Source organism: Puma concolor, chromosome E3 (genome assembly GCF_028749965.1).
Source record: "Puma concolor isolate L17-30 chromosome E3, mPumCon1.1.hap2, whole genome shotgun sequence".
Taxonomy (NCBI): Eukaryota; Metazoa; Chordata; class Mammalia; order Carnivora; family Felidae; genus Puma; species Puma concolor.
Genome location: NC_141682.1, coordinates 10,829,135 through 10,844,699, shown reverse-complemented (window position 1 = coordinate 10,844,699; position 15,565 = coordinate 10,829,135). Strand labels below are relative to the sequence as shown.

The window sequence follows — 15,565 nt, the reverse complement described above, 5'->3', positions numbered from 1 at the left end:
CTTGGGATTCTCTCTCTCCTTCTCTTTCCTGCCCCTGCTCTCCCCACCCCCCAAAATAAATAAATAAAAACTTAAAAAATAAGACTCAAAGGCACAGCAATTAGGATAACTGGAGCACCCCATCTTGAGATTATACAATAAAATGAAAGGGAGCATAAAATTCAATATATTGATTATGATTAAAGATGTAAAATAAGAAATCCAAACTATAAGAAAATAAACACCCTAAAACTCCGTGGAGGGGTGTCTGGCTGGCTCAGTTGATGGGCACATGACTCTTGGTCTCTGGGTTGTGAGCTCTAGACCCACGTTGGGTATAGAGATTGCTTAAAAATAAAATCTTTATTAAGAAAAATCCTTTGTATATGACAAAGAACCAAGTAGAGTTTCTAAAAATGAAAAATGTAGTAATTAAAACAAAGATCATAATAAAGCCCTCAAAACATGGATTGAACAGCAGACTGAACACCGTAGAAGAGAGGATCAGAGAACTGTAATACGAGATTTCAACAAGTACAGAGAGCTGAAATGATGAAAGAAATATGAAAAAGAAGTTAGGAGGGGCGCCTGGGTGGCTCAGTCAGTTAAGCGTCCGACTTCGGCTCAGGTCATGATTTCACGGTTCATGGGGTTGAGCCCCACATTGGGCTCTGTGCTGATAGCTCGGAGCCTGGAGCCTGCTTCGGATTCTGTGTCTCCCTCTCTCTCTGACCCTCCCCCATTCATGCTCTGTCTCTCTCTGACTCAAGACTAAATAAACATTAAAAAAATTTTTTTTTAATTAAAAAAAAAAGAAAAAGAAGTTAGAAGACACAGACAATAGAACCAGAATATTCAACATCTATCTAATAGAGTTTCCAGAAAGAGTATAGTTCAGAGAGATGAGGTAGAGGTAATAGCTCAAGATAGAATGGCTAAGGGTTTGCTGGAATTGTTGAGCAATGATTCTCAAGAAATGAGGACCACTGTGAATCCTAAACAATGAAAAATAGGTCCATGTAGATTCCCACAGTAATAAAATTCAGAAAAAGGTATAAAAAAGCATTTTGTCTCTCCCAGATCCTTCCAGGAAGAATTGCTAATGATGTACTTCAGGAAGAAGAAACTTGTACTCATACAAAGGAGTGAGGAATGAGGGCAAGTGACGGAAGCAAGATCTTGGCAAAGGTCTTGGCTCAAAAAAGCAATGGTAAGAAGAGGTAAAATTATCAAAAACAACCATTTCAGTACTCTGGAAGTTAACCAAAGGCAGACAGCAAATTGAAAGGCAATTCAACAAAACACTTGAGAGCCTCAGTAATAACAATGGCGTCTGTGACATTTTATTACCAGGTGACTCCCGTTTCCCTTCCCCCACCCCCAAAGGCCAGGACATGGTAGCCACGAGAATTGGCCGCCTTACTGCTGCTGGAGGGGCTGACCTGATTTTGGAGCTCTGCAAAAAAAAATTCATAATTGAGAGGTGATGTTGAAAATAATATCAATTAGTGGCAAAGCATTGGGGGAAGGCCAGTGTCATGGCCACCTAAGGCTTCAATGCCATTTGGGACAAGCAAGCGACCAGCCAAAATTTTAAGAAGATCTGGGGCACAAGATAGCCATGGGGGACTTTGGGAAGCACCAGCGTATTCCTGGGGATCTAGAAGCACGCACACACACACTAAGAGCTGCGTGTACATGTAGGAGAGGACTCAACCCTGGATCCCTGGCTGACCATGAGGGCCTATGAGGCAGAAAGTAAAATCCAAGTCAGACTTGTAGCCTGCCTGACTTTTGTGTTCCCCAGCCCACACTCTAAGGTCCGGTTGGCAAAGGGCAGAAAGAAGGCGCTCCTTCAAGGTATTTAAGGAAAACTTCTGACCAACTAATGACTGGCCACTAAGCTGTGCTGAGCCAGGAGTGACCCCTAGGAAGGCTGGTTTAAAAACAAAAATAAGAGGGGGCGCCTGGGTGGCGCAGTCGGTTGGGCGTCCGACTTCAGCCAGGTCACGATCTCGCGGTCTGTGAGTTCGAGCCCCGCGTCAGGCTCCGGGCTGATGGCTCGGAGCCTGTAGCCTGCTTCCGATTCTGTGACTCCCTCTCTCTCTGCCCCTCCCCCCTTCATGCTCTGTCTCTCTCTGTCCCAAAAATGAATAAACGTTGAAAAAAAAAATTTAAAAACAAAAATAAGAACCAAAACAAGCAAGCAAACTGAACAGAGGCTTCGGTTGTCCCACACTGCGGGGAAGACAAAACATACAGAACTAGTCCAGGCAAGTCACCAAATGACCAGCCAGACAACAATAATGACGAAATCTACAATCACCACCTCTGGGAGCTCAGAAGCCTGAAATACATTATCTAGGATGTCCCATCTTCAACAGAACATTACAAGACAGATCTCATTTAATCCTCCCCACAGAGGAGTTTCTAGCTCACATTCGGGGAAAATAAGGCTCAGAGAGATAAAGTCACTTGCTCTAGATCATACAGCAAATACACGGCAGAGCTGACACACTAACTCTGTGTGAGTGATGTGCAGAGAAACAGGACAATAGCCCAAACACAGGGAGAAAAGCAGTAACTAGGAACTTGAGTTGGAGGGGGGCCCAGATGCTGGACTTAGTACTGACAAAGCAATGACAAATATGTTCAAAGAACTAAAGGAACACATAAAGGATGAAAGGAAAGTATGATAGTCACTCATCAAGTAGAAAATATCAAAAGAGAGATACTGATTTTGGATGTTCTGTTGAGAACAACAGTGAGAAAAAATTTCTGTTGTTTTAAGCCATCGAGTTTTTGGCCATTTGTTACAGCAGCCACCAGAAGCTGATACAGACAGACACTAAATGTAAAAACCGTATGCTGTGGCTATTGGGAGTGCGTTAAAAATACATAGCCATAGGAGGTAAGATGGTGAGCTCGCAGTGAGCGTATGTCAGGGATGAAAATAGGTACGCCTGGAAGCAGATTTTAAAAGCAGTTTCTCCAGGCCGTCTTCTTTCACACCACCGGATAAGCATCTTGAGTCACCATGGTATTAGCGGCAGCAAAACGGGTGATATCAGACAGAACTATCCGGAAACATTCTATTTCCAATTCAAAACGGAGCTTTATATTGTGTTTGTCATAAATCTACGTATTCGCCTCTTCCAGACGACTATGATTGCAAAGTAGAGCTTGCTTTGACATCTGATGGCAGGACGACAGTATGCCCTTCTGTGGACGTTCCGTATGAACAAACAAAACCTATCCCATGGCCAGATCCTGTGCACAATAATGAAGAAACACATGATCAAGTGCTGAAAACCAGACTAGAGGAAAAAAATGAACCCTTTGAGCAAGGGCCTATGATAGAACAACTTAGCAAAATGTTCTTTACTACTAAGCACCGTTGGTATCCTCATGGACAGTATCATAGACGTCGTAGGAAGCTGGATCCTCCCAAAGACAGATGATATTGAGGTTTTCAGGAATCAAAGAGATATTATCTTGTGTCTTATTTGCCATTTGAGAAAATGCAATTGAGTATATTCACTGTTAGATAGCAAAACAATAATAAAATGTCTTTTTATATATTAAAAATATATATATAACCATAAATATATGTATTTGAGAATAAGATATATTTTTTTTTTCTTAATGTTTATTTATTTTGAGAGAGAGAGTGTGTGCATGTGCAGGGCAGGGGCAGAGAGAGAGAGAGACAGAGAGAGACAGAGAGAGACAGAGGGGGCGAGAATCCCAAGCAGCGTCCTTGCTGCCAGTGCAGAGCCCGATGTGGGGCTCAAACCCACGAACCATGAGACCATGACCTGAACCAAAATCAAGATTTGGACACTTAACCAGCTGAGCCACCAGGCGCCCCGAGAATAAGATATATTTAAATAAGAAACAGTGAACTAATAACCTCAGAGACTTAGTAAAAGAAAACCAGAGTGAATACAGAGAAAATAGAAGGGCAGAAATTAAAGAAGCACCAAACAGATAAGCAGTAAGGGAGATATGTCAAAGCAAACAAACAAACAAACAAACGCCTGTGGCAAAATTACCAGAAAAATACGAGGCACAAGTTAACGCTTTTAGAAATGATAAAGGAGACAGAGAGCAGAGATTTAAACTATCCATCCTTTTCTAACAATAATTAGAAATCTTAGGGGTGCCTGGGTGGCTCAGTTGGTTAAGCATCTGACCTTGGCTTAGGTCATAATCTCACGGTTCATGGGTTCGAGCCCTGCATTGAGCTCTGGGCTGACAGCTCAGAGCCTGGAGCCTGCTTCAGAGTCTGTGTCTCTCTCTCTGCCCCTCCCTCACTCCCACTCTGTCTCTGTCTCTGTCTCTCAAAATAAATAAAACATAAAAAAAAAAAAAGAAATCTTAGGCCAAAATGGTGAGTTTCCTAGAAAAATGCAAATTAGGGGCGCATGGATGGCTCAGTTGGTTAAGCATTAGCCTCTTGGATTCAGCTCGGGTGATGATCTCATGGTTCATGAGTTTGAGCCCCTCGTCTGGCTCTGTGCTGACAGTGTGGAGCCTGCTCAGGAGTCACTCTCCCTCTTTCTCTGTCCCTCCCCTGCTCAAGCCCTCTCTCTCTCTCTCTTTCAAAATAAGTAAACTTTAAAAACACATTAAAAATGCAAATCATCAAAAGGGACTCAAGGTGACATGGAAAATCATCAAAGAAATTGGTATTTTATTAAAAAAGGTTGTAGGGGCCCCTGACTGGCTCAGTCAGTGGAGCACGTGACTCTTGATCTCGGTGTTGCGAGTTTGCGCCCCATGTTGGGTGTAGGGATTACTTAAATAAATTTTCAAAAAATCAAAATAATTTTTAAGGGGCTTTATTGAGATAATTCACATATGATATAATTCACCCATATAATGTATGTCATCCAATGATTTTTAATATGTTAACAGGTTGTACAGCCATTAGCAGGATCTAATTTTAGATCGTTTTCATGCCCTCCCATCGAAAAAATTCCTTACCCATTAGCATTCTCCCTCCCTCTTGCGCCTCCCTCCCTCCTTTCTTTGTCTAATCTGCACATTTCATGTAATTGGAGTCACGTAACATATGGCCTTTTGTGACTGTGTTCTCTCACTTAGTATGTTCTCGAGGCGAGTACATGTTGTAGCGAACGTGAGTACTTTATTCCTTTTCATCGTCGAATAATATTCCACTTGTCTGGGTATACCCCCTGTTTATCTCTTCACCAGTTGATGGATATTGGGGTTATTTCCACTTTGGGGCTATTATGAATAATACTGCTGTGAACATTGGTGTCCAAGATTTTGTGTAGACATCTTTTCAGTTCACTCTGAGAAACTGCCAGCTCTTTTCCAAGCTGGCTGTACCATGTAACCTTCCAACCAGCAGCGTATGAAGGGTCCGTTTTTCTCTACAACCTCCCCAGTGCTTCTTAGTGCCTGTCCTTTAAATGATAGTCATCCTAGCATGGGTACGAAGTGGTATTGCATCGTGGTTTTTGGTTTAAGTTTACTCATTTATTTTTAGTCATCTCTACACCCAACATGGGGCTTGAACTCACGACCTCAAGCTTAAGAGTCACATGCTTTTCTGACTGAGCCAGCCAGGCACCTCATGTGCTTTGTGATTCTTCATTCAATATCTACCTTTGATGATAAACGTCCAGATTTTCCATTAATTATGTGTAATATCTGACTGGGTGGACACAGCAACAGCAAATGACAGTGTCATACATTTCTCTTTATCCTACTGTCGACTGCCACCATCTTGGCATAAGCCCCCACTGCGTTTCTCATGGATTATCATGAATGTCTCCTATTGACTTCCCTGCCTAAAGTTTCACCGTTCGCCAGTTTCCAACATATTCTTCACCTAGCAGTCGAAGTGGGTTTTTTAAAAAACATTAATTTATTTATTTTGAGAGAGAGAGAGAGAGTGTGTGTGCACATGTGTGAGTGGGGGAGGAGCAGACAGAGGAGAGACAGAGAATCCCACGCAGGATCTGTGCTGTCAGCACAGAGCCCGACACGGGGCTCGGTCTTACGAACCGAGCTGTGAGATCATGACCTGAGCCGAAATCAAGAGTCGGATGCTCAACCGACTGAGCCACCCAGGCGCCCTTCGATGGGAGACTTTAAAGAGAGGGATTGTTTCTATTTAACGGTCTTTTTCTTGAATGGCATTTTAAATCTTCCTGAAATGCAACACTCATAACAGCTTTATGGATGACTTCTGCTAAACGTTCAAGGAATTGCACCAATGCATAATACATACTCTTTTGGAAATAGAGAAAAAGAAAAAGGAACAGTACACACAGATTCTATGAGGTTAGTATGAGCTCAATGCAAAACAAAGCGAGGACTGACTGCAGGATAAAGGTAGAGGGCCATCTTCTTCTGAATTGTGCATGTAGGTATCATCAAAACCTCTCAGCCAACAGAATCCAACTGGATGCATAAAAATGAATACATGAGAGGGGCGCCTAGGTGGCTCAGTCGGTTAAGTGTCCAACTTCGACCTAGGTCAAGATCTCACGGCTCGTGGGTTCGAGCCCCGCGTCGGGCTCTGTGCTGACGGCTCGGAGCCTGGAGCCTGCTTCCGATTCTGTGTCTCCCTCTCTCTCTGCTCCTCCCCTGCTCGTGCTCTGCTCTCTCTGTCTCAAAAAATAAACATTGAAAAAAACCAAAATTTAAAATTAGAGACAAGAAAAGCGTGCTTACTTTTGCCATGTGTGTTCAACATTCTATAGGCAGTACAAGCCAGCACAGAAAAGCAGGAAAAATAAGCCAGTGGTATTTGAACTGGAATAGGTTACATTGGTTCAAAAAAAAAAAAAAAAAAAAAAGAACTATGTATATCATCTACATTGAGGGCTTCCCTGTTTATGGAAGACTTACCAACACTTGAAAAATTCACTTTAATTTGTGTTTGGCAAGTTTGAGCTTCTTTTTTTTTTAATGTTTTTTTTTTCTAAGTGTTTATTTATCTTTGAGACAGAGACAGACAGAGCACAAGCTGGAGAGGGGCAGAGAGAAGGAGACACAGAATCCGAAGCGGGCCCCAGGCCCCAAGCTGTCAGCACAGAGCCTGATGCGGGGCTCAAACTCGTGAACCGCGAGATCGTGACCTGAGCCGAAGTCGGATGCTTAACTGACTCAGCCACCCAGGCGCCCCGGCATGTTTGAGCTTCTTAAAGTAAAATTTTAGAACTTTTCGTGAGTGGTTTGGGACCAACCTCAGCAGGAAGCAGAGCCCATTTTATATATACATAATTGCTCTGCTGCGTTGACTCAGCCGCTTACAAGATGGAACACACTCTAAAAGAAGGAAATTACATAATTTTAAAAACCATATTAATTTGTGTAAGACAACTGGCTCTGCCATACACTCTGATGCAAAGGTAGTAACTTGGTTTTGTACTTAAATGGTATTTTTGCAGTCGAAATGACCATTGGAGTGACACATGAATCCACCGATTGCAACATCGTTTCATTGTATTCTAAAGTGCTGTGTTGATTTGCCAAAATTTTGTAATTTGGAGAAGGAATTGCCTGCTTTAATTTTTTTTTTAATATTTATCTATTTTTTAGAGAGCTTATTTATTTTTTTTGAGTGTGAGTGGGGGAGGGGTGGAGAGAGAGGGAGACACAGAATCCGAAGCAGGCTCCAGGCTCTGAGCTGTCAGCACAGAGCCGGACGTGGGGCTCGAACTCACGGACGGCAAGATCACGACCTGAGCTGAAGTCTGACACTTAACAGACTGAGCCACCCAGGCGCCCCAAGAATTGCCTTCTTTAGATATGTATTTCCTTAAGTCTTTCTGATTTAGAGTGTCATATTACAGGCTGATTATGTTCATAGAAAACTCTTACAGGGCGCCTGGGTGGCTCAGTCGGTTGAGCATCTAACTCTTGGTTTTGGCTCAGGTCATGATCTCATGGTTTTGTGAGTCTGAGCCCTGATCTGGCCTCTGCACTGACAGTGTGGGGCCTGCTTGGGATTCTCTCTTTCCCTCTCTCTCTCTGCCTCTCCCCTGCACTCTCTTTCTCCCTGAAAAGTAATAAATAAACTTTAAAAAAGAAAACTATTACTTACATTTTGCAGTGCCCCAGACTTAAACAGAGGAACAGTTGTTGCCATCTTTTAGCATTTTAGATTTGCCTAACTTCTAAAATCACCATGTGTCAAAAATCACACTTCCGTAATTGCTAAAGCATGATATGTCAGATTATTTTAATGTAGTCACGTTTTGAAGTAATTGTGACCACAAAACATTCTTTTTAAAAGGAGACTTGTGTGTTTGACTTCCAAATCAATTCCAGCATAAATCCCAGGTACTTAATGCTTTTTTAAAAATGTTTATTTATTTTGAGAGAGAGACAGAGAGTGAGCAGGGGAGGGGCAGAGAGAGAGGGAGACACAGAATCCGAAGCAGGCTCCAGGCTCCGAGCCGTCAGCGCAGAGCCTGATGCGGGGCTCGAATCCACAAACTGTGAGATCATGACCTGAGCTGAAGTCAGTTGCTTAACCCACTGAGCCACCCAGGCACCCCTCCTCTTATTTTGTTTTTTTGATGTTTTTACATTTATTTTTGAGACAGAGACAGAGCATGAGCAGGGGAGGGGCAGAGAGAGAGGGAGACACAGAATCCGATTCAGGCTCCAGGCTCCGAGCTGTCGGCACAGAGCCCGATGTGAAGCTCGAACCCACAAACCGACTAACCGTGAGATCATGACCTGAGCCGAAGTTGGACACTCAACCGACCGAGCCACCCAGGCGCCTCGGGAAATGCTTATTTCTGATTACCGAAGGCCAGGTACCACGTGGAAAACAACACAGTTGGTGAATTTTCTTTCACAGTTCAGCGCATGCAATGACTAAGTATTTCTGATACGATTGTTGCATAGACAGCATTTTGCTGAAAAGCCATTAGCTTTTGCCTCTATTTTATACTGCTAACGTAAGCGACCAACTTGTCAGGTTTTTTACGAAAGTGAAAGTTAATATTTGCATGCAAACCACATAGTATCCGAAACTCTGTTTTCCATTTAAAAGATTGTCTACAAACCCCATGTGGTCACCTCAAGAGATGCAGAAAAAGCATTTAACAAAACTCAATAACCGCTTTTATGATAAAAATCCCCAAACACACTCAGAATGGAGGAAAACTCTCTTAGCCTGAGAAAAGGCACAGCTCAATATCACACATGATGGTGAAAGGCTAGGACAAGACAAAGACGTCTGTTCTCAACACTTGCATTCAACGCTGTATCGAAAGGTCTGGGCAGGGCAATTGTGGAGGAAACACAAATAAAGTCATCCAGACTGGAATGGAATGGTTAAAACTACCTCTATTTGCAGATGACACAATAAGGTGTCCAGAAAACCTCAAGAGGGATGCCTGGGTGGCTCAGGTGGTTAAGCATCCAACTCTTGATTTCAGCTCCGTCATGAACTCACGGTTCGTGGGCTGGAGACGCGCGTTGGGCTCTGTGCTGATGGCACAGAGCCTGCCTCAGATCCTCTGTCTCCCTCCCTCTCCAACCATCCCCTGCTTGTGCACACGTACTCTCTCAAAAATAAACATTACAAAAAAGAAAAGATCGTCTCACAGGTCTCTGAGGCTCTGCCCATGTTTTTAAAAGTATGTTGTCCTTGTGTTTTTCAAATCGGGTAACTTCTATTGATGTATCTTCAAGTTCACGGATTTTCTCCGATCGTCTCCATTCTGCTATTAAGCCCATCTGGTGGATTTTTTATTTCAGATATTTTATTTTTTTGCATTCTAGAATTTCCATTTGCTTCTTTTTCATAGTATCCATGTCTCTGCTAAGATTTCCCATTTTTTAATTTATTGTGAAAATATCTTCCTTTACTTTTTTTTGCATAATTATAATAGCTACTTTGAAATAAAATATTATAGGGCTAATGTCCACATTTGGGTCAACATGGGAAGGCCTTGGAGGATTTTCTTTTCTCTTGAGATTGGTCATGTTTTCTTGTTTGTTGTATGCTGAAGATTTTAGATTTTAGATTAAATTTGTGACTATTATGTTGGAGAGATTTCCTGTGTTGATTTTTTTTTTTTAAGTTTGCTTGTTTGTTTATTTAGAGAGAAGGAGAGAGAGCAGGGGAGGGGGAGAGAGAGAATCCTAAGCCTGACTTGGGGCTCAAACCCACGAACCATGAGATCATGACCTGAGCCGAAACCAAGAGTTGGATGCTTAACTGACTGAACCACCCAGGTGCCCCTGATTTTTTTTTTTTTTTTAAACCAGGCAGTTAATTTGGTGCACTCAAATTCAAACTCTTATCTTTTGGGCAGCAACTGAAATATCAGTTGAGTTCTTTTGTCTGCTTTGAATCTGCCCTGGTAGGCATGGTGTAGGGATCAGCCAGAGATTTGGGGAGACTGGGACTCCCCTGGATCTATTCGTTTCACAGTTCTCCCTTACTTTCCATCAGCTGTGTTTGACCCAAATACTGTCCTCAGGTTCTTCAAGCCAGAAAGATTAATTTTAGATTGGACAGAGCCCTTACGATATGACACTGTCTTGACCTCAGACTGAAAGCTCTAAGAATAGAAGACACACTGTGCCAGTCCCTTCTTCCAATTTTTAACTCCTCTTCAGAATCTGCCTTGGTTCACCCTCCAGTGCCTTCCTGCTATTTGCAAATATTTGTCTAGAGTTTTCAGTTGTTACCTGTGGGAATGTCAGGTTTGTTGAGTGCTTACTCGGCTATACTGGATGTGAACCAGCGTTTCCAACTTCGATGATGAAGAACCTTAACCGATAGATTAAAAAAACTTCATGAAGCCCAAACTGGATAAATGCCAAGAGAATCACATCTAAGCCAACCAGAGTCAGGCTGCTGAAATCCAAAGGGAAAGAGCAAATCTAAAAAAGAGACCAAGGAAAAAGAACGCGCAAGAGCACAGGAATAATGGCTAACACCTGATCACAATGGGTGGATGACAGAAGACAATAGAAGGACAATGTGCAAAGGCTGAAAATACAACCTGTCTGCCTGGAATTCTATGCCCCGTGGAAACAGTTTTCAAAAATGAGGGTAAACTACAAGTCTTTGGATAAAAGTAGAGAAAATTTGTCTCTAGCAGACAGGCACTATGAAATCGCAAGAGGCTGTTTATCAGAGAGGAAATGCTACCAGATGGAAAAAGATCGAAGGGAAAGAACGAAGAGAACCACAAATTATAACTATGTAGGTAAAAGTAAAGGCTATTTTTTTTCTCGTCTTGATTTATTTAAGGAAACGTGTTGATTTCTCGTCTTGATTTATTTAAGGAAACTGGTGTTCAAAGCAAAAAAATACCAATAGTGCATGGTGAGGCTTATAAGTAGCATGCGTAGAAGTAACACCTACTACAGTAATTGTACAAAGGATGGGAAAAGTTAGCGGAGTTACATTTGGGGAAGGTCCTTATATTATGTGTGAAACAAACATTAATTCAAGGTAAACTGAGTTAACGGTTAGTTTTGTCATCTCTAGAGTGATCAATCAAATATACAGAGAAGGATAACTAAAGAGCCAAAGAAGGAGATAAAATGGAATTCTAAAAACAAAAGCAAAAACAAAGAACTTAATCCAAAAGAAAGCAAGAAAAGAACACAGGAACGAAGGTGGGAAGCAATACCTATCACGTTAATAATGATATTAAATGTAAGAGGGTAAAATGTTATTAATGGCAGAGTTTGAAAGATTGAATGACAAAAGAAAACCAACTCATGTGCCTTTTGCAAGAGATGCAGGTTGAAAGTTCAAACAGGTAAAAAGACATATCATGTAACCACTAAGTAAAGAGATACACCATGTAGCCACTGCCATAAGAAAGGTGGAAATGGCTACATTAAAACAGAGACAAAGGGCGTTTCCTGATGATAAAACGGTCTATTCATTAAGAAGACACAGTTATTCTTGTGGCTGGTAGGTGGCTCAGTCGGTTAAGCGTCCAGTTTCGGCTCGGGTCATGGTCTCATGCTTCGTGGGTTTGAGCCCCACGTTGGGCTCTGTGCTGAGAGCTTGGAGGCTGCTTTGCATTCTGTGTGTGTGTCTCTCCTGCTCATGCTCTCTCTCTCTCAAAAATAAAATAGAACATTAAAAACAGAAAAGGCGACACAGCTATCCAAAATCTGTAAACACCCAATACAAGAGCATCAAAATATAAGAAGCAGGGAAAGGGTAGCTTTTCAACAAATGGATGAAGGACTCTAATTCCAGAATATATAAAGAACTCTTACAACTCAATAATATGAAGAACGTAACCAATAGGAAATGGCAAACATTTTTATTTGTTTATTTTTAAATTTATTTTTGAGAGACAAAAGGGAAGAGAGCGGGTTGGGGAGGGACAGAGACAGGGAGACAGAAGATCTGAATTGGGCTCTGTGCTGCTGGCAGAGAGCCCGTTGCAGGCTCAAACTCAAAAAGTGAAAGGTCATGACCTGAGCCAAAGTCAGACGACTAACCAACCGAACCACGCAGGTGCCCTAAAAATGGCAAACATTTTGAACAGGTACTTGGCCAAATGAAATATACAGGTGGCAGATACGCAAATAAGATGCTCAACATAATTGGTCACTAGAGACATGCGTATTAAGTTCACTATGAGATGCCGATGGCTAAAAGCAGAGAGACTGATGATATGCCGACTGCCCTTAAAGATGCGGAGAAAGGAGAACCCCCAGCCATGGCTGGAGGAAACTAACAAGGGTACAGTCACCTTGTCAGTTTCTTTCTCTCTTTCTCTCTTAGAGAGAGAGAGGGGGCATAAGTGAGCAAGGGACAGAGAGAGAAAGAGAGAGAATCCCAGGAGGGGCAGAGGGAGAAAGAGAGAAGCGGAGCTCGTGTTCACCCAGTGTGGGGCTCGAACTCACGAACCATGAGATCATGACCTGAGCCAAAGTCAGATGCTTAATGCCTGAGCCATCCAAGCACCCCTGGCAGTAGGCAGTTTCTTATAAAGTGAAGCATAAACATACCAGGACCCAGCAATTGCACTCTTGGGTATTTATTCAATAAAAATGAAAACATATGTCCTTATAATGGCTCGTGTATGGAAACCCAAACCCAGGAACAGCCAACTTGTCCATTAACAGAACTCAGAAACAAATAGTAGTACATTCAAACAATAGGATACAAATAATGCAGTGCAGAGAATAAAATACAAGTATACTCAACAGCATGGATACACCTGGAAAGAATTAGGTTGAACAAAAGAGGCCAGACATTAAAAAGTACATGCTGTCTGATTTCATTTACTTGAAGTTCAAGACCTGGAGAATGTGCTCTAGGGTGATAAAAATCATAGCAATGGTTGCCTCTTGGGTGGTAATGGTGGGGATTGATAGGGAAAGCCCCAAGGGGACTTTCTGGAGATAGGGAAATGTTCTCTACCTTGATTGGCAGGGGAGCTACATGGGTGCGTGCATTTATTATTCTTCCAATTGTGCACTTAAGATTTGTGCATTTTGCTGTGAATAAATTTTACCTAAAAATTATCTTGGCAGTTTGCTTTCTGTATTTTATATTTTAGGCTTATTTGGTCTGTTTTTTTCCCCCCTCGCTAATTAATGGAGTCCTGGACAGGAGGCTTGGAAAAGCTGCTGATAAAGAAAAATCTTAGCTATAAAATTTTATCGCTTAGTGTCCTTAAGCTGCAGAAATGCAGATATGGAATGTTATAAAGCCATTTCTGATGAAGTAAGTTGAGAGCATCACAAAAATATCATTTCTGTACTCCAGCCCGACGTGAGAGTGTGCAGATGTATAATCCTTTTCTAGAAGTGCAATTTGTTCAAATGAGTTTTTTAAGACACCCGGGCTTCAGGGTTTTTTACTGTGAGCTTTAACCAGTAATCCCCCGAAGTCTGCATTCTTGTTATCTTATTTGATAACTTGTTGTCCTTGTAATAATGTTTAATTTGTTGTGTATTCTTTTCATGTATATAGAAGATATAAATAATTAAGTTTCTTTTTGTTGAGTCAGGAAAGAATCGTTGATGCTTTGTTTTCCTTTTCCTACCTACAAAAATTTAATAAAACTCCAAATTGATTGGATTTCTTATTCAAACAGAGGGTTGTGAAGTCTGAGTCTCATTTAAATTTATAATGCTAAGAACTGGGCGTACAAAGGGTTGATGGACTTGTTCGATGGAGAGGTCAAGAGGTTAACATAAACAGAGAGTAAATGTTGAATGATGGATGATGTAATTATTGAATGAATAATTCAGCTGTTCATCCTGAGGGTAAGATGGCAGCCGGGAGTCCTAGATCTTGTAAGTTCGATTACACATGGTTTTATCCGTGAACTTATCCAGCAACTATTTCAGCCCTACTCCTGGTACCAAGTACTGTAGCAATCAGGGACTTATAATGGATAAGGATAATGGAAACCAAAACTGATAATTTACCAGGGCCCAAAGCTCTAAGCGGTATCTCCATGAAATGCAGCTGGTGTTCAGAACCCTAAGGAAACCCGACGTGCCATTGGGTGGTGCCCAAACTGCTGAGAAGGTGGTGTCCTGCTGCCGATGCTTGGACTACTCGAGAGAGAGCTTTGGGCAGCTGGGACTATGCATGTTGCAGGTAGCTAGGGGCAGAAGCCAAGTGCTTGCTGCTACTTGAGAAAATACAACCGGTGGCAAACTGGAAGGAAGGCCTTTCTCCCCTTTGTGTATTTTACAAAGTCCCTTTAGTGCTTCCTCCCGTGGTCAGAAGTTAGAAGGAAATCGCGGGCAAGAGAAAGAGACCTTCAAAGGTAGGATTGTGAAATTGATTTGGTTAGGTTTTCGACCTTGAACCCATGAGTTATGATTTGGTTAGGTTTTCGACCTTGGACTCATGAGTTAGTTAACCCAATTAGGTAACCCAATGTGGTGTGGAAACAAATGGCCAAGGAAAACTGTTAGGATGGTGAGGTGGGCTGGCTATCCTCACTACCCTGCAGAGTTACAGGAAGAGAAGGATTAGCTTGGGGCTTTAAATTCTCAGCCCAAGTCATGCTCAAAGAACCAGACAGATTTGTCAGTTAATTAATTAATTAAAATATTTACTGATTTTGGGGGGAGAACGCAAGCAGGGGAGGGGCAGAAAGAGGGGGACAGAGGATCCAAAGTAGGCTCCACACCAACAGCAGCGAGCCAGATGCGGAGCTTGAACCCATGAGCTGTGAGATCGTGACCTGAGCCGAAGTCATGACCTGAGCTCAACCGACTGAGCCACCCAGGTGCCCCCAGATAGGTTTTATGGTGGCTGTATCAGCTGTTGCTACGTCACAAATTATTCTAGAATTTAGTGGCTTAAAATAATCAACATTTATCTCATAGTTTCTTAGGGCCTGGAATTCAGAAGTGACTCATCTGTGCTGACTCAGGGTGTCTCCTAAGCTTGCAGTCGTGAGACTGGCTGGGGCCACGGTCGGTCGGCTGAGGGCTTGACTAGGCTGGAGGGTCTATTCAAAGGCACTACCTGACATGGCTGGAAAGTGGGTGTTATGTTGACTTCTTTCAGTTCTAGCTGTTTTTGCTTCATGTATTTCAAAACAATGTTTTTAGATGCATACACATTTTAGAT

At 42.2% G+C, this 15,565-nt stretch overlaps 1 pseudogene; it reads left to right on the top strand.

Annotated features, from left to right (window-relative positions):
- Positions 1-2,158: 2,158 nt before the first annotated feature.
- On the top strand, positions 2,159-4,320 carry LOC147572968 (large ribosomal subunit protein mL42 pseudogene; annotated as a pseudogene).
- The last annotated feature ends 11,245 nt before the right edge of the window (positions 4,321-15,565 follow it).